The sequence below is a fragment of the Lutra lutra genome, chromosome 2 (assembly GCF_902655055.1).
Source record: "Lutra lutra chromosome 2, mLutLut1.2, whole genome shotgun sequence".
Lineage (NCBI taxonomy): Eukaryota > Metazoa > Chordata > Mammalia > Carnivora > Mustelidae > Lutra > Lutra lutra.
In genome coordinates, this window is record NC_062279.1 from 198,127,523 (window position 1) to 198,148,447 (window position 20,925).

At 37.2% G+C, this 20,925-nt stretch overlaps 1 pseudogene; it reads right to left on the bottom strand.

Annotated features, from left to right (window-relative positions):
- LOC125093779 (UDP-glucuronosyltransferase 2B31-like) overlaps positions 1–14,055 on the bottom strand; it is a 47,620-nt pseudogene extending 33,565 nt beyond the window's left edge.
- Positions 14,056–20,925: the final 6,870 nt, after the last annotated feature.

Sequence of the window (20,925 nt, forward strand, 5' to 3'; positions counted from 1 at the left end):
ACAGTATTTTTGTCTTCTTTATGTATAACACCTTTTGCCCTGAAATCCTACTTATAAAATTGATGTCTCATTAGAATGTGCTTTGTGTAACTGGCAGTGAGGGCTGGGACCCTGGTTATCACCACAGTGGGAGCCCCAGGGAGCACTTGCACCACAGTGGGAAAGCTACAGCAGGCTTCTCTCCAGCAGAGCTGTGCTCACCCTCCTGAGCAGCTCAGTTCAGACTATATAAAATCTTGGTAAAGCCATGTTCAACTGGAATTGTTTTGTAATTATTCTGACCTGTAGTCCCAGATCCTTACCAATTTAAGAATTTTTATTACTTTCTATACTAAAATAATTCCTCATTGCTAGATGTACTCTTCTACCAAAAAAAAAAAAAAAAGAGAGAAAGAGAAAAGGAATGAAAAAAGAAAAAAATGAGAGAAAGGAAGAAAGGAAGGAAGGAAGAAAGAAAAGAAAAGAAAGAAATACGAGGAGCAAAATTTTCCTGGATATCTTGTCAAAACTACACTTATCTTTTCATTTTATTCTTTTCCTTTTGGTCTTTCTCTTTTAAATTCATTATTTGTTATTTTATCTCTGGAAAATAATGATTAATCCTTCCAGTATGAAGAGTATACTTTCTCATTCTATTCATTGTTTTCTAGCTTCTCTTAAAGGCATTTAAATATATATATATATATATACATATATATATATATGTATATATATATATATATATATAATAAAGAAAAGAAAAAGTTTTTAAACTTTAACCTTGCAGACCATACATTGTCCAGGGAATTATTCAAAAGTTTAATTCCACCCTGGTGTCCTGGCTAGCTCAGTCAGTTAAGGGTCCAAGTCTTGATTTTGGCTCAGGTCATGATTTCAGGATCCTAAAGTCAGCCCCCACATTGGATTCTGCCCTCAGTGGGATGTCTGCTTGGGATTCTCTCTCTCCCTCTGCCTCTCCACCCCTGCCCCACCCCCCACGTCTCTCTGTTAAATAAATAAATAAGTAAATATAAATAAAATCTTTTTTTTTAAAGTATAATTCCATTCTGATGATACTAGTTTCACATGAAAATCACTGTACTCTCCTATGACACTGGGCATCCTAATAATCTCTGGGAGTCAGCAACCTATAGCAACATTTATAGTTACCTATGTTCAATGTTTTCTCTCATTAGCTCCTGGCTGATAGCTTTCTTCAACCGTGCTTAGAAGATGTCCCCTATAATCTTTCTTTAGGTTCATCACTGACTTGGACTAGCTGTTCTCATTCTATGATATCCTCATAAAAATTACACAGGCTTATTGAAAGAACATTTGTAAAGTATGATAAAGAATAAAAAGAGAAGTAAGATTCACCTCTGGTCTCCATCCAGGTATATCCTTGATATGAAAAACACATGCGTTTTTTTGCACATTTTGATTATTTTTCCCTGTATAGTTTTATATATGTATATTATGTATACATATATGTATACATATATATTATATATGTATATTATGATGTATAAATTATTTTAGAAAGAAACAAAGTGTGTGCGTGGAAGTGAGGGGGAGGGGCCGAGGGATAGGGAGAAAGAGAATCTTAAGCAGGCTCCACTCTCAGCATGGAGCCCAGTGTGGGGCTCCATCTCACATCCTTGAGGTCATGAACTGAGACAAAATCAAGAGGTGGCCGCTTAACCGACTGAGCCACCCAGGCACCCTGTAAATGTATAAACATTTTTAGAGAATCTTGTTGCAATTTACCAGATGCCTTATTTCTTAAAAGGATAGTACAGAAGTATTCTGGGATCCTCATAATTGATGGAAAGCAAGTAGTTTGTAAGAACTCTTCATTTTATATAATAAAGAATATGGACAGGCCTCATAATCACTGACTTGGATTCAAGTCTTGTTTTGCAATGTCATAACAGCAGCTACTATTAGTAATTATTATGATTATACATCTAATCATCCTTCTTGTCCTCTTCCTCCTTGTCTTGTTCCGCTCCTATTGACATCATCCCCGTCTCTTAGTATGAAGGGGAACATCTCCCAAGAATAGTTTAGACTGAATAGAACTTTCACTAATCTTACCTCAGGCTTTACCTTTGTGAAAGTTTCCATAGGTTGCCCAAATAATTTGTAATCAAGACAAATTGAATTAACCCCTGAATAAGACCTCAGGTTTATGTTGCTGCTAATCAAATGGTAGACAAAAAAGGATCTCTGAATAGATCATCTAATAGCTCAGTAAAGGATGCTTGTTGCCAATGTCTTAAAGATATACAAAGAATTTAAAACATATATTTCTTTTCTTATAAGAAATATCATCCTATATACTAACAGCATTACTTTGTAATTTTAAACTATGGGTAGTTTTCAGATAAAATGGTAGAAATTTAATAAGTATGCAGAATTTATGGTCCTTATCATACATGCAATGTCCATTTTCTCCTTGATCATTGTGACATTATGGTGTCAAGAAACTATGCTCCCCATGGGCTCTTTATTGAAATTTCATACAGTCTTGGTATATGGCAGACAGAGAACCCTTGCTCCAATAAGCACATCTCTTTTATGCTCTAAATGTCAAACTCTGGGATCACAAATGAGGAATTACTTAAATGCTGTAAGGAAGGCAAATAATTTTGGGTTTGGCTACCAATATTGTTGGGGGACACATAATATTGTTGAGGAATTGTCTTCTCTTTAAGCTAGAATACCAGTGAAGAGCCTTAACTCTTACCAAAAAATGTGAGCATTTCAAATTCCTCGTCTGATTGTCAAGCTATGCATGGCACAGAATATCTACAAATTTGCTAGAAAATACAGTCTTTATCTTTGGAAACTAGTTCTTATTCAATGAGGAGTCATATCAAATTAGGCAGACACATTTTAGATTTTTAATAACACTCATAATAGTAACAAAATCATGACAGTAGTTAATACTACTTTTATATCACTATGTGCCAGAGACATTTTAAGGATTTTATAGATATTAAATAACTTTTTCACTGAAAAGAAAATGAGGCTGATAATGTAAAGGGTAGGCATAGCCTTATCCTTAACATCTGATTTTTCCATCATGTTGCCTGAACTCTTGCAACAACCTCCTAAATGGTCCTCTTTTTCATTCTTGCCCCTCTGCAATCCAATCCAGTGATGGCATCTTTAGTGCTTTTTGAAAAAGGAAATCTGATCATATCTCTCCCTTTTCACATTACATTTTCTCCTTTTCATTAGCTCCTTCAGAAGCTTTATAATTGTTTGTAACATACTTGTCCAGCATCATTAGCCTCTTTATTCAGCCTCTTTCTACTAGACAAAACAGACTTCTCAGGAATTGTCATTATTACTCTACCTGATTTACTTTTCATAGTCTTCCTCTCTCCTCATCCCTTCCTCTTCAGGTCTCATGTATCAATGATATGAGATACTTTCTATGATTCCTGCTGAATGTTCTTTAGTATTGTGGTCTTTCCTTATTGTAATATTATAATACTTTTCACATAATTTTTATCACTTATATTCTATCTTTCTAAGTAGAATGTCAGGTGTGTATGGGTAGAAATTGTGTCTACACTGTTCTCTGAATATCCAGAATTTACCTCTGAACTAGTCACTTCCAGAATATTCTTTGAATGAATGAATGATACTTACTTGTGTGTTGAATAATGAAGGCCTTAGCTCACCCTATTCCCAAAGTCTCCAGGCGTAATATGTTACTTTGCAATGATAATGAAATTCACATTATTGTAATGGTATTAGAAATATTTACATTTTTAGTTAGCATAAATCAGCTTCCCATATCTTTCTCACTGTAATCAGATCGACCAAAAAAGAATGCAGAGTCATTTCTACTGAAAATGAAAAGTAAAGCAAAACATACAGAAATCAGTTACTGTAGGCAAGGGATTGCCAGGTTTGTGGGTGAGTCCTCCAATAAATTGAAAATGTGGTAGGAGTGGGTGAGAAAATTCAGGATCCCAGTAGGCTTCAATGAGCCATATTTCATCTTTTCTCAATAACTCAGATAAAATAGTGGGTCTTTCTGAAGGGAAAAAAGCAAGCAAAAGGTAGTGGACACAAGAATATTATAATGTGAATATATCAGGTAATTTTATGAAAGAAGCTTGAAATAATTTAGCTAAAGGTGTTTAGAAGTGCCTGTGGCTTGGAGAAGGAATCAAGATGGTGGAGTAGCAGCAGACTGAGAGGATGTTGGGTCGCAGGAGTTCAGTTAGATAGTTATCAAACCATTCCATACACCTACAAACCCACCAGGAGATTGAAGAGAAGAAGAGCAGCAGTTCTAGAAACAGAAAATAAACCACTTTCTGAAAGGTAGGATGTGCAGAGAAGTGAATCCGAAGCAATGGGAAGATAGACTACTGGGGGAGGGGCAGGCTCCTTGCAAGCAGTGGAGCAATGGAGCAAAAAATTCGAACTTTTAAAATACTGCTCCACTGAGGGACATTGCTCCAGAGGCTAAGTGGGGGAGGAGCCCTCACGTGGACAATGTGGTCTCAGGTCCCATGGGGTCACAGAAAGATCAGGGTTGTCTGAGTGTAGCAGAGCTCACAGGTATTAGAGCAGGGAAGGCGACCACAGAGACAGAGCTGAGGAGAGAGCTCTCAGTTTGGGATTACCTTAAACTGTGATCCATGGCACAATCAGGTCACTACTCTTTGAGCAGGGACCTCACAAGTGGCAGATCTGGGGAGAGCCACCAAAAGAGCAGCGTGGCAGGAATCTGCTGGTTTAGGGACTCCAAATGGGACTCTGTGCCAGAGACAGAAATGCTTGGTCACAGGCCAGGTGACCTCAGAGCGTGGCCGGAGACCAGGGAGATGGGAGTGATTGAGCACTTTTCTCTGAGGGCGCACTGAGGAGTGGGGCCCCGAGCTCTCAGTTCCTCTGGGCTGGAGATTGGGAGGCTGCCATTTTCATTCACATCTTCCATAGCTCTACATAAAGTGTTCAGGAACAAAAGTTCCCAAGAGTGAACCCGAGCAGATTACTTTGCCCAGCCCCTGGCAAGGGTGGTGCAGTTCCGCCTTGGATAAAGACACTTGAGAATCACTACAATAGGCTCCTCCCCCATAAGATCAACAAGAACATCCAGCCAAGACCAAGCTCACTGATCAAGAACAGCAGAATTCCAGATGAGTGAAATCAAAGAATGGAATTCATGGTTTTCTCCCCATCATTCTTTAATCTTGCAAAGTTAAATTTTTTAAAAATTTTATTTTTCTTATTCTAATTTTTTAAATTTTCCTCTTTCCTCTTTTAATGTTTTTAACTCATTTATCTTAACAATACCTTTCTTAAAAAAAGAAACCTTTTTAAACCTTCATTATTATAGTAATATTTTACCTTTCATTGCATCTAACTTTATTTTTGGTATACATATAGGGTATTTCTTCTAAAAATTTTTGGGATACAACTTCTAATAGATCAAAATATACCCTAAATCTAGCACAGGGCTTTGTTCTAGTCTCCAGCCTGAGCAAATTCTCTCCACTTTCTTTTCCCAACCAACTTATCAATTCCTTTTTTGAATTTTTAAAAAATTTTCATCTTTACAGTCATATTCCATCTCTTAATCATATTTACCCTTATTTTTGTGTATATTTAAGTTTTTCTTTCTTTACAATTTTGGGAGGTAGTTTTTTCTAAGAGACCAAAATACACCCAAAATAAAGTGGCTAGCTCCATTCTCTCTCTCTCTCTCTATATATATATTTTTTTTTCTTTTTCTAATTGTTTAAAACATTTTACTTAAAATTTCTTTTTACCCCCTTTCTACTCCCCCCCAATATGGGATCTCTTCTGATATGGTTAGCATACATTTCTCTGAGGTCTTTGCCACTCTTTTACTATTTTTTCCTCTCATTCATATATTCTTATCTGGATAAAATGACAAGGTGGAAAAACCACAAGAAAAAAGAACAAGTGGCAGTACCAAAGGCTAGGGACTGAATCAGCACGGACATTAGTAATGTCGGATCTAGAGTTCAGAATCACAACTCTCAAAGGGCTAGCTGGGCTCAAAAAAGGCATGGAGGATTTTAGAGAAACCCTGTCTGAGAAATAAATAAATTTCCAGCCCTTTCTGGAAAAATAAAAGAACTAAAATCTAACCAAGCTGAAATTAAAAAAGCTATTAATGGGGTGCAATCAAAAGTAGAGGCTCTCACTGCTAGGACAAATGAGGGAGAAGAAAGAATTAGTGATATAGAAGACCAAATGATGGAGATTAAAGAAGCTGAGCTATAGAGAGACAACTACTGGACCACGAGGGGAGAATTTGAGAGATAAGTGATACCATAAGATGAATCAATAATAGAATAATTGGAATTCCAGAAGAAGAAGAAAAAGAGAGTGTGGCAGAAGGTATATTGGAGAGAATTATTGTAGAGAATGTCCCTAATGTGGCAAAGGGAACAAGCATCAAAATCCAGGAGGAACAGAGAAACCCCCCTCAAAATCAATAAGAATAGGTCCACACCCCATCATCCAATAATAAAATTTACAAGTCTTAGTGACAAGGAGAAAATCCTGAAAGAAGCCCAGGCCAAGAAGTCTGTAACATACAATGGTAAAAATATTAGACTGGCAGCAGATTTATTCACAGAGACCCATCAGACCAGAAAGAACTGGCATAACATATTTAGAGCACTAAATGAGAAAACATGCAGCCAAGGGTACTACATCCAGCTAGGTTATCATTGGGAGAGATAGGGAGAGATAAAAAGCTTCCAAGACAAAAACTAAAAGAATTTGTAAACACCAAACCAGCCCTATAAGAAATATTGAAAGGGGTCCTCTAAGCAAAGAGAGAGCCTAAAAGTAGTAGAGCAGAAAGGAACAGAGAAAATATACAGTAACAGTCCCCTTACAGGCAATATAATGGCACTAAATTCATATCTCTCAATAGTTACCCTGAATGTAAGTGGGCTAAATGCCCCAATCAGAAGACACAGGGTATCAGAATGGATAAAAAAATGAGACCCATCAATACACTATCTACAAGAAACTCATTTTAGAACCAAAGAGACCTCCATATTTAAAGAGAGGGGGTGGAAAACCATTTACCGTGCTAATGGACATCAAAAGAAAGCTGGGGTGGCAGTCCTTAGATCAATTAGATTTTAAGCCAAAGACTATAAAAAGAGATGAGGAAGGACACTATATCATACTCAAAGATCTAACAATTTTAAGTATCTATGCCTCTAACATGGGAACAGCCAACTCTATAAACCAAGTAATAACAAAATCAAAGAAACACATTGACAATAGTACAATAATAGTAGGGGACTTAACACTTCCCTCACTGAAATGGACAGATCATCCAAGCAAAAGATCAACAAGGAAATAAAGGCCTTAAATGACACACTGGATTGGATGGACAACACAGATATATTCAACACATTCCATCCCAAAGCAACACCATACACATTCTTTAGTGCACATGGAACATTCTCCAGAATAGATCACATCCTGGGTCACAAATCAGGTCTCAACTGGTACCAAAAGATTGGGATCATTCCCTGCATATTTTCAGATCATGATGCTCAGAAACTAGAACTCAATCCTAAGGGGAAAGTTGGAAAAAACTCAAATACATGGAGGCTAAAAAGCATCCTCCTAAAGAATGAACGGGTCAACCAGGAAATTAAAGAATTTTAAAAAATCATGGAAACAAATGATAATGAAAACACAACTGTTCAAAATCTGTGGGACACAACAAAGGTCCTGAGAGGAAAATATATAGTGATACAAGCCTTTCTCAAGAAACAAGAAAGGTCTCAAATACACAACCTAACCCTACACCTAAAGGGGTGGGAGAAAGTACAGCAAAGAAAGCCTAAACCCAGCAGGAAAAGAGAAACAATAAAGATCAGAGCAGAAATCAATGAAATAGAAGCCAAAAAAACAATAGAACAAATCAATGAAACTAAGAGCTGGTTCTTTGAAACAACTAATAAGATTGATAAACCCCGGCCAGGCTTATCCAAAAGAAAAAAGAAAGAACCTATATTAATAATATCAAGAATGAAAGAGAGATCACAACCAACACCAAAGAAATATAAGCAATTATAAGAACATATTATGAGCAACTAAATGCTAGCAAATTTGACAATCTGAAAGAAATGGATGCATTCCTAGAGACGGATAAACAACTGAAACTGAACCAGGAAGAAATAGACAACGTGAATAGACCCATAACCAGTAAGGAGATTGAAGTGGTCATCAAACATCTCCCAACAAATAAGAGCCCAGGGCCAGACAGCTTCCAAGGGGAATTCTACCAAGCATTTAAAATGCATGTTAAAAATGCATTTAAAAAGCATTTTAAAATTTAAATTTAAATTCTTTAAGAAGATTTCATTCCTATTCTCCTGAAACTGTTCTAAAAAATAAAAATGGAAGGAACACTTCCAAACTCATTTTATGAAGCCAGCATTACCTTGATCCCAAAACTAGATAAAGATCCCATCAAAAAAGGGAATTACAGACCAATATCCTTGATGAACACAGATGCAAAAATTCTCACCAAAATACTAGCCAATTGGTTCCAACAGTACATTAAAAGATTACTCAGCGTGACCAAGTGGGATTTATTCCTGGGCTGTGAGGTTGGTTCAACATCTGCAAATCAATCAAAGTGATAAGATATTGGGTCCATTATCAAAGGAATGAGACTGAGACAAAGTGAAAATTATGCAAAGCCTTATTCTATGCCAAGCATTAGAAGTTTGACTGGCCAGCAGGACAAGACTGAGACAAAGTGAAAGTTATGTAAGCTTTATTCTATGCCAAGCGTTAGATGTCAAACTGACCGGCCAGGGCCGCCTCCAAAGACAGCGACCTACCTTGGTCTTACAGGCTAGTTTTTATAGGGCACAACCGCAGACCTCTACGTATGTGGCTTTGGCTGATTGGATGTCTTTTACCTGTCTGGCGTTATTTTAGGTGTGTGTTTTAGCAACGGTTACCCGGAACCGATATCACTAACTGCTGAGGTGTTTATTAAACAACAAAATGGCTACCTAGGCAACATGGAGTCACTCTGGCTAAGTAGGCCCAGGCAGGCCCTAGGGGTTTAACAGGTTTTAATGTGGAATTGGCCCCAACAACAAAACATTAATAAAAGAAAGAACAAGAACCATATCATCTACTCAATAGATACTGAAAAAGCACTGACAAAGTACAGCATCCTATCTTGATCAAAACTCTTCACAGTGTAGGGATAGAGGGTACATACCTCAATATCATCAAAGCCATCTATGAAAAACCCACAGCGAATATCATTCTCAATGGAGAAAAACTGAGAGCTTTTCCGCTAAGGTCAGGAACAGGGCAGGATGTCCATTAACACCATTGCTATTCAATAAAGTAGTAGAAGTCATAGCCTCAGCAATCAGACAACAAAAAGAAATCAAACTATCACTCTTTGCAGATAATATGGTACTTTTGTGGAAAATCCAAAAGACTCCACTCCAATTCTGCTAGAACTTGTACAGGAATTCAGTAAAGTGTCGGGATATAAAATCAATACACAGAAATCAGTTGTATTTCTATGCACCAAAAACAAGAAAGAAGAAAGAGAAATTAAGGAGTTAGTCCCATTTACAATTGTTCCCAAAACCATATGATACCTAGGAATAAACCTAACCAAAGAGGCAAATTTTCTGTACTCAGAAAACTATAAAGTACTCTTGAAAGAAATTGAGGAAGACACAAAGAAATGGAAAAATGTTCCATGCTCATGGATTGGAAGAACAAATTTTGTGAAAATGTCTATGCTAGCTAAAACATTCTACACATTTAACACAATCCCTATTAAAATACCATCAATTTTTTTTCAAATAAATGAAACAAATAACCCTAAAATTTATATGGAACCAGAAAAGACCCTAAATAGCCAGAGGAATGTTGAAAAAGAAAGCCAGAGATGGTGGCATCACAATTCCATACTTCAAGCTCTATGACAAAGCTGTCATCATCAATACAGTAAGGTACTGGCACAAAAACAGACACATAGATCAATGGAACAGAATAGAGAGCCCAGAAATAGATCCTCATCTCTATGGTCAACTAATCTTTGACAAAGCAAGAGAGAATAGCCAATGGAAAACAAACAAAAAAAACAGTCTCTTCAACAAATGGCATTGGGAAAATTGGACAGCCACATGCAGAAGAATGAAACTGGACCATTTCCTTCACCACACACAAAAATAGACGCAAAATGGATAAAAGACCTCCATGTGAGGAAGGAATCCATTAAAGTCCTTGAGGAAAACACAGGCAGCAACATCTTTGACTTCAGCCACAGCAACTTCTTCCTAAAAACATCATGAAAAGCAAGGGAAAAAACCAAAAGTGGACTTGATCAAGATCAAACCCTTTTGCACAGCAAAACCAAAAGACAACCAACAAAACCAAAAGACAACCAACAGAATGGGAGAAGATATTTGCAAACGACATATCAGATAGAGGGGTAGTATCCAAAATCTCTAAAGAACTTATCAAACTCAACACTCAAAGAACAAAGAATTCAATCAAGAAATGGGCAGAGGACATGAACAGACATTTCTGCAAAGAAGACATCCAGATGGCCAAATGACACATGAAAAAGTGCTCCACATCCCTCGCATCAGGGAAATACAAATCAAAAGCACAATGAGATACCACCTCACAGCAGTCAGAAGGACTAAAATTAACAAGTCAGGAAACGACAGACACTGGTGGGGATGTGGACAAAGGGGAACCCTCCTACACTGTTGGTGAGAAAGCAAGCTGATGCAGCCACTATGGAAAACAGCATGGAGCTTCCTTAGAAAGTTGAAAATAGAGCTACCCTATAACCCAGCAATAGCACTAATGGGTGTTTACCGTTAAGATACAAATGTAGTGATCCAGTGGGGCACATGCACCTGAATGTTTATAGCAGGAATATCCACAATAGGCAAACTATGGAAAGAACCTAGATGTCCATCAAAAGATGAATGGATAAAGAAAACGTGGTACATATATACAATGGAATACTATACAGCCACGAAAAGAAATCTTGCCATTTGCAATGACATGAATGGAACTACAGGGTACTATGCTGAGCGATATAAGTCAATCAGAGCAAGACAATTATCATATGATCTCCCTGATATGTGGAATTTGAAATGCAATGTGGGGATTTTGGGGGTAGGGAATGAAAAAATGAAACAAGATGGAATTGTGAGGGAGATAAACTATAAGAGACTCAACCTCACCAAACAAACCAAGGTTTGCTGGGGGGAGGGGCATAGGGAGAGGGTGGTTGGGTTATGGACTTTGGGGCGGGTATGTGCTATGGTGTATGCTGTGAAGTGTGTAAGCCTGACAATTCACAGACCTGTACCCCTGGAGCTAATAATATATGTTAATTTAAAAAAATTAAAATGAAATGAAATGAGATAAAATAAAACCAAAAAAAGTTAAAAAAAAAGTGCTTGTGGTTTGTAAATTAAAATATGTAAATATATATATTGTTCATAAAAATAGATACAAAAGAGAAAGCACGATAGACATCTCTAATATCACATCCACTCATTAATAATCATTAATAACTTTTTTAAAGGTTCTTATTTATTTATTTGACAGATAGAGATCACAAGTAGGCAAAGAAGCAGGCAGAGAAAGAGGAGGAAGTAGGCTCCCTGCTGAGCAGAGTCCAATGTGGGGCTCCATCCCAGGACCCTGTCATGACCCGAGCCAAAGGCAGAGTCTTTAACCCACTGAGCCAGCCAGGCACCCCAATCACTAATAATTTTTAAACTTAAGCCACTACAATATTTAACATGCATTTGTTTACTCTGTGCAGCTGCAAAAGTAATGAATGCAAATGTAAAAACTGAATTCATCTTCTCAATCAATTAATCCTACCACACTCATGGAAACACTTTCTCCCAGAGTGCTATGGTCTAGTTTCTTATAATTTAGCAAGCCATTTGATCCCAGATTTTCCAAAAACATTGTGAAGTTTTTGAGAGTATGGCTCTTACTCTATCATATTTATGTTAAGAGTTTAATAATATTTGTGCATTAAATAAAAATATTTGCAAAAGTAGCTGGAAATTATCATAAAGTATGGAAATAGATATGTTCACCCTTCATTTTGGCTCATTTTTTCTTTGATGGAGAGGTGTAATTTTGAAAAAAATTTAGACTAATAACGTGTGTGTCCATACTTCAACAAGGTTTGTAAGTATTTAGTTAAGGAACATGCAACCATTAGTAACTTCAAATTATAGGTTCCTGAGTCTGGGATAGAGCCTCACAACCTTTCAGTTGTGAAGGAGCCTTCAGATAATATGGCAAAATAGTTTAATTTTTAAAGGAAACTAAATAAGGGGGAAACAATTTCCTTTAATGTTCCATAGATAGTTGTGCTAGAAATATGTAAATCATAAGTCTAAATGTATGCTTTGATAAAGATAGTTCATGAAATTTCTAATGCCTTCCATAAAAAAATGTGTGGTAAAATTTATATGTAGAATGACTAGAAAGAGCATAGGGAATTTTTAGGGTACTTAAACTACTCTGTACAGCACTGTAGTGGTGAATACATAGCATTACTCATTTGTCCAAACTTATCAAATGTACAACCCCAGGAAGGAACCTTTACACAAACTATAGACTTTGGAGGATAATGATCTGTCGATATAGTTTAATCAGTTGTGACACATGTCTTCCTCTGCTGGGAGATGTTGATAATACAGGGAGTGATGGTTGTGAGGGGCCTTGGGCATTTAAGGTGAATCTCTACTTAATATTGCTGTGGACATAAAACTCCTCCTTAAGATAAAGCCTGTTACAAACAAATGAACAAGAACAAATACGTGATTGCTTAAAGAACTCCTCAGTGCTTCAATCTGTGGTTTATACTTGGAGTGTTCTGTATTAGCAATGGACCACAGGGTTTTAACTGATCTTATAATTTAAGCATTCCGTAATACTTGTGAGATTGACAGATCATCTTATGTTTTCATCATTTCACTTATAAAAGACAATTTCCTTTAACTTTATACAAAGTTGCCTTCTGAGCCGCTTAGAATTAAGACTTCATGCTACCAGTTAAAAACATGACTTACCTAGTACTTCACTGTAAAACTGATTCCAACTCTTCTCATTAAATGTTTGGAACCAAAAGTCAAAATAAAGCACATATATCATACTTTCTGCTCTCTCCATGAATGTCATTTGCTCACTTAATTCTGACTTGGTAACAGGTACTTAAGATTGAGTGAAAGGAAATCCACCTCTATACTTTTCAAATGCATAGCCAGGAGAGAAGCAAAGACTGTGCACTAAAGATATTTTAAGTAGGTTAGCCAGCAGCATACCACAGGGTCCAATAACATCTGCAAGAATGACATCAAACCTTGATTCTTATAGTTTTGTCATAACTTTCTTGTTTAAACTCTGCATGTTTTTTTAAAAAAGATTTTATTTATTTATTTGAGAGAGAGAATGAGAATGAGTGAGCATGAGAGGGGGAAGGGCAGATGGAAAAGCAGACCCCCTGCTGAGCAGGGACTCCTAATGTGGGACTTGATCCCAGGACTCCAGGATCATGACCTGAGCTGAAGGCAATCGCTCAAGCAACTGAGTCACCCGGGCACCCTAAACTCTGCATCTTTGCAGACTTTCTCAAGACAGTGAGAACATTTCCAAGCGACTTCTTGCATTAGTGAAAAACATGTCCAAAATATATATTTTGGTAGACCATATATATCCATTTATTGACCAGTTGCATCATAGAAACCTCAGTATCATTTTTACTTAAAGATGAAGGGCATATCTCAAATTTAAGAGGAGATTTTTTGTTGGGATAAAAATAAGAACAGAAGCTGAAGGTGACAGAACAGTCACTTCATGACCTCTCTGGACAAGTTCAACCAAGATTTTCTTTATATGGATCTAGTGGCTATATTCTGAGGGTCACAGCAGCACCCTTCCACAACTCCTAGAGCTGAAGTAACAACTCAGCTATAGCAGTAGCAGAACTGAAATCGGTTCCATAGACATTCTGCTTCTTTTCAAATTCCACTTCTCTGTTGTCATTATTTGTATTTATATCAAAGGAGAAATCAATCAGGAAGTTAAAATATAACTCCTACATCTCAAAGTAAATATGTTATATAAACTGTTTTTATGGCAAGTGGAAAACTTAAGATGTAAAAGGTAGATGTAAATGGTTTGTGCGGGCATGTGTTTCTCCGCCATTTATATCTAGAAGTAGAATTGTTGGGTCATATGGTAACTCTACGTTTCATGACTGGAACAACGTGAAACAATTCCCACCTGTAACCTTCAGTGGTTTCAATTTTCTGTATCTTGCCACCACTTATTATTTATCTCTTTGATTATAGTCATGCCTGAGGGGATGAACTCATATCTCATTGTAGTCATGCTTGTGGGGTTTTGAGTTACTTTTCCCAGATGCCTCCACCTTCCCTCCCTTGAGAATGACCAATTTGCTCTTCTTTTTTTAAACAGTTGATTTTATAACCTGCCACTTTACTGGAATCATTGCTTAATTCCAAAAGTGTTTTCATAACTTTTTGCATTTATAAATGTAATTGATTCCTTGATTTTTCTTCCAAATGCTTCATTATTGGTGAATAGAAGTGCAACTGATTTCTGTACATTGATTTTATATCCTGCATGTATCAGTTCCAGCAAATTTTTGGTAGAGTCTTTGTGTTTTCTCCGTAGAGTATCAGCTCATCTGCAAAGAGTGAAAGTCTGAATTTATCCTTGCCAATTTGGATGGCTTTTATTTCTTTTTGTTTTCTGATTGATGAGGCTAGGGCTTCTAGTACTATGTTGAACAACAGCGGTGAGAGTGGACATCTGTGTCATGCTCCTGACCAAGAGGAAAAGCTCTCAGTTTTTTCCCATTGAAAATATTAGCTGTAGGTCTTTTGTCTATGACATTTATGATGTTGAGTTATGTTCCATCTGCATCTACTTTGTTGAAGTTTTAAAAATGGTTGCTGTATTCTGTCAAATGTTTTTATTTTTTTGTATCTATTGAGAGGATCATATGTTGTGTATCATATTGATTGATTTCAAAATATCGTGCCACCCCTGCAGCCCAAGGAAAAAATCCCATTTGATCATGGCAACTAAATCTGTTAATGTGCTATTGGATTTGATTTGCTAGTATCTTGTTGAGAAGTTTTACATCCATGTTCATCAGGGGTATTGGCCTGTGTTTCTCCTTTTTAGTAGTGTCTTTGTCTGGTTTTGGGATCAAGGTAATGCTTGCCTTGAAAGATAAGTTTGGAAGTTTTCCTTACATTTCTATTTTGGAACAGTTTGAAAAGAATAGGTATTATCTCTTATTTAAATGTCTGGTAGAATTCCCCTGGGGAGCCATCTGGCCCTGGCCTTTGTTTGTTGGGAGAGTTTTGATTAGGATTCAATTTCTTTCCTGGTTATGGGTCTGTTCATATATTCTACTTCTTCCTTTTTCAGTTTTGGTAGTTTGTATGTTTCTAGGAATTTATCCATTTCTTCCACATTGCCCAACTAGTTGGCATATAATTTTTCATTCTGTTCTCTTATAATTGTTTGTATTTCTGTGGTGTTGGTTGTATCCTTCCCATTTCATTTGTGATTTTATTTATTTGGGTCCTTTCTCTCCTTTTTTGATAAATTTGGCTAGAGGTTTATTAATTATATTAATTCTTTCAAAGAATCAGCTCTTATTTTCATTGATCTGTTTTTTTCTATATTATTTATCTCTGCTCTAATCTTTATTATTTCCCTTCTTCTGCTGGCTCTAGGCTTTACATGCTCTTCTTTTTCTATCTCCATTAGGTGTAAGGTTAAGTTGTGTGTTTGAGACTTTTCTTGCTTCTTGAGATAGACATGTATTGCAATATACTTCCCTCCTTTGACCTGTTTTACTGCATCCCAAAGGTATTTGACTATTATATTTTCATTTTCATTTTTTTTCAATCTAAAATGTTTTCTTTAATTTCCTCTCTGACCCATCCTTTCCTTAGTAGCATGCTCTATAACTTCCATGCATTTGTGGTCTTTCCAAATTTTTTCTTGTGGTTGACTTCATGTTTCCTAGTATTGTGGTCAGAAAAGATCTCAATCTTTTTGTACTTCTTGAGGCCCGATATGTCACCTAGTATGGGATCTTTTCTGGAGAATGTCCCATGTGTACTTGAAAGGAATATATATTCTGGTGCTTTAGGATAAAATGTTTTGAATGTATCTGTTAAGTCTATCTGGTCCAGTGTGTCATTCAAAGCCATTGTTTTCTTGCTGAGCTTCTGCTGAGGTGATGTGTCCATTATTATGAGTGGGATGTTAAAGTCCCCTACTGTTATTGCTTTATTATCAATGAGTTCCTTTATGTCTGTTATTAGATGTTTTATGTATTTTGGTCTTCCAAGTTGGGGGCATAAATATTTACAATTGTTAGATCCTCTTGTTGGATAGTCTCCTTTATTATGATATAATGCCCTTCTTCACCCCTTGTTACAATCTTTGGTTTAAAATCTCATTTGTCGGGGTGCCTGGGTGGCTCAGTGGGTTAAAGCCTCTGCCTTCAGCTCAGGTCATGATCCCAGGGTCCTAGAATCAAGCCCCACATTGGGCTCTCTGCCCAGCAGGGAGCCTGCTTCCTCCTCTCTCTCTGCCTGCTTCTCTACCTACTTGTGATCTCCATCTGTCAAATAAATAAAAATCTTTAAAATCTCATGTGTCTCATATATGTATTACTACTCTTTTTTTTCTGTTTTTTTTTTCATTCATTTGCATGTTTAATATTCCTCCATTCCCTCACTTTCAATCTGCAGGTGGATTTAGGTCTAAAATGAGTTTCTTGTAGGCAGATTACAGATGGGTCTTTTCTTACAATTTTAGTCCATCTACCTTCAGAGTAATTATTGATAGATATGTATTCAGTGGTATTACTTGTTTTTTCATTGTTTCCTGCGATTTTCTCTGTTCCATTCTAATCCTGTCACTTTTGTTCTTTCTCTCCCATTCAACGAGTCCCCTTTATTATTTCTTGCAGGGCTAGTTTAGTGGTCACAAACTTCTTTAGTTTTTGTTTGTCCTGGAAACTCTTTATCTCTCTTATTCTGAATGACAGTGTTGGATAAATTATCTTGACTGCATATTTTTCCCATGCAGTTTGTTGAATATATCATGTCACTCTCTTTTGGCTTGACAAATTTCTGTGGAGATTTGTTGCTAATTGGATTTGTCTTGCCTTGTAGTTTAGGGATTTCTTTTCCTTCACTGCTTTCAGAATTCTTTCCCTATCTTTATATTTTGCAAATTGGATTACAATAAGTCTTGATGGTGGCCTGATTTTGTTGATTTTGTTGGGTGCTCTCTGTGCCTCCTGTATTTGGATGTCTGCTTTCTTCCTCAGATTAAGGAAGTTTTCAGCTATACTTTACTCGAATAAACCTTCTGCCCCCTTTCCCCTTTCTTCTTCTTTGTGATTCCTATGATAAGAATGTTACTACACTTTCTGCAGTCACTGAGTTCCCAAAGTCTGCATTCATATCCAATATTTTTCTTTCGCTATTCTTTTCAGCTTCATTATTTTCCATAATTTTATCTTCTATATCACTTAGTCATTCTTCTGACACTTCCATCCTTGTGGTCATTACATCCAGGTGGTTTTGCATCATGTTTAGAGCCTTTTTCTTTTTCTTTTTTCCCCCCTTTGGTTTGACTAGCTCTTATATGTGTGGTAAGGGACTCACTGGTATCTTGTATGCTTTTCCTGATCCCAGCTAGTATCTTTATGATGGTTGTTTTAAATTCCAGTTCAGGCATATTACTTATTTCTGTATTGATTAGATCCCTGGCTGTGATGTCTTATTGTTATTACTTTTAGGGTGAATCTCTGTCTTGGCATTCTGTATAGGTCTCTGTCTTCTCTATGTTAGGAAAGCCTGTTTCCTGCTCCTGAGAGTAATGACTATTTTAAGAAGAGGTCTGTACTGTCCAGGCCTAGTGCTTCAGGGAGTGTTTCTGGTGTATGCTGTGTGCATTCTAAGCTATAGTTATTTTCAAAATGTAACATTTGTAGCTCCCATTTTTTTTAGATATTTCTTAGTTGTGATATTTTCATATATGTATAATTTTTTAAAAATGTAGAAATGTCATTCCTGAGTTCTTTCTCTTCAGAAGAACCTGCCCCCATATGTAGGGGCCTACAACATCAATAATCTTTTTATTGTTATATCTCATAGTTCTGGGTGTCAGCTGGGCTCAGACAATAGTTTCTTTGCATTGATTCTTGGGTTTCTCAGTGGGTTACAGTTATATAATGGCTGGGATGTAATCATCCAAAGGATCTTCATTCACACATCTAGTGATAATTAGGGAATACTCAAGTTGCTGCTACCTGTAGTCATGTTTTAAAATTACCATAAAATAATCTTTTATTAACATATAATGTGTTATTGTTTCAGGGGTAAAAATCTGTGATTCATAAGTCTAACACAAGTCATAGCACTCATCATGGCACATACCCTCCCCAATGTCCATCACTCTATTATCTTTTGGAAGCCAGCCAGCAGAGGTCACTAAGCTATTGTAAAATTCATGAAATATTCACATAAAAACACAGTAAAATCGTTAAGAATTGTGCATTTAGATCTTCACATGTATTGAAATTTTTTTTTAAAGATTTTGTTTATTTGACAGAGATCACAAGTAGGCAGAGAGGCAGGCAGAGAGAGAGGAAGAAGCAGGCTCCCTGCTGAGCAGAGAGCCGAATGTGGGGTTTGATCCCAGGACCCTGAGACCATGACCTGAGCCAAAGGCAGAGGCCTTAACCCACTGAGCCACCCAGGCACCCCAGTATTGAAATTTTTAATAAACATTCTAACATATTTATTACTAGATATTTTAGATGAAGGATTTCTTAAACATGTAAAAGGGGCCCAAATTCGTAACAATTGATTGTATGTCAGATTTTGGTCAATTCAAGTATTCTGAATGATATTACTAACCTGATAGCGCAATAGCAAAATCTTGGAACTTGTTATATTAAAATCATATGTTTATTTCTTTAGCAGATTTTTTTATTCAGTATAATTAATACATGAAAACCATGTTGTAAAATGTCAAAAAATGAAGACATGTATAAATGTCTAAATTACCATCATTTGATGTTCTGGGTGTTCTTTCAGAATGTTTCTTTTGTGTTTGTACAAATTTACATGTATTTTATTTTATTTCCAAAAGAGAGTATCATGCTTGTGTTTTTTCTGGAACTTGTTCATTTAGCAATGTGATGTGGGGAACATGCAACAATATTGCCTGTAACAAAATCTTCTGTGTAATTACTGTATACATTATGTCTTTCATTGGAGGTATGTTTGATAGATATTTAGGTACTTCTGTCCATAAACATGTGCATGTGTATTTCTACATGACTGATTCCTAGAGGTAGAAATGCATGGTTAAACAGTATGTTTAAATTTTATTTGAGGGTGCCTGGGTGGCTCAGTGCGTTGAGACTCCACCTTCGGCTGTGGTCATGATCTTAGGTTCCTGGGATCGAGCCCCACATTGGGCTCTCTGCTTGGTGGGGAGCCTGCTTCCTCTTCTCTCTCTGCCTGCCACTCTGCCTACTTGTGATCTCTCTCTCTGTCAAATAAATAAATAAAATCTTTAAAAAAATTTTATTTGAAAGCCTCATTCTGCATTATACTTCATAAAAATAGTTTTCTGAGATTCTTTTTTTTTCTTTTTTAGCAGAAGGGAATTTCCTTAATTTGATTGAATATTTATCTACAGTAAGGCAATACCAGGGAATATTGGTGAAACAGTGAAAGGTTTTCACTGAGATTGTGAAGGAGATTAGAATGGTCACTATTCCACCTCATTTCAGTATTGTACTTGGGGTTCTGGCCATAAAATAAAGTGTTATATGTGTTCAACAGAAGATGGACCCTGAAGCTAATTTAAAAAAAATCAACCATTTATAAGATAAATTGACAGAATATAAAGGTGGTTTCCTTAGCTTGCTAAGTAGTAATTATCTCACTCTGGCATTAATTAAGAATATTTACTGTAATGACCACTTCACAGATAAGTAAAACAATTTACATTTTAAACACTTCTGTAGGATGTATTCTACCACTTGAAGTAGAAATAAAAGCCAAAGAATGTCTTACTAGACAACATGCTGACCTTAAGTATATGTTAGCCATGGCTCAGGAGCCATAGAGAGCTTCACAGTGCGCCGTTCCCTGCAAGCCGCATGTGGGACTGTGGCTTCACAGCTCAATACAGCAGCAGTGTCCTCTGAAGGGATCAGAGAAGAGCAGGCTGCCATGTCAAGAGAGGCCCAGGCCTGCGGTGATCCATGCCCCCTTTCAGAGCTTGCAGACAGCAAGGATCTCAGTAATGGCACCAAGTACCCAGACATTTATCTGCACGGCTGGTCACCAGTCTTTGCTGGAGGTGCTTGGCGGAATACAAAGCCGTGGCAAGGCCCAAAGAAGGAGTGGTGGGCTGTGATTGGACCCTCTAAGCTCAGGGCAATGGCCCACAGCAGAGGCCATGTGGCTAGCACACAGGAGATGTACACCAGGTAGCGAATGTGCCGTCATCTGTGCAATCAGCCACATGTCCCAGTCGCAGACTAGAAATAGCGGTGTCCGGCTAAGCACCATATAGGGCTTGTAAGCCTTTGGGTGAACTGAGGCACACAGCCAGGCTGGGGTTGTAAAGACTGGGTTGGCCGAGGGCTGCCAGGCATGCAGCTCTTGGGAGGCCAGGCTGTTCGTTCCCGCTGTGTCGTAGTCCACAGGGTCCAGGGGGCCTGGGCTGGGTTGCCAAGTACCAGAACAGGTCTGGGGCAGCCCACTCCATGACAGCCCACTACTAGCACCGAGG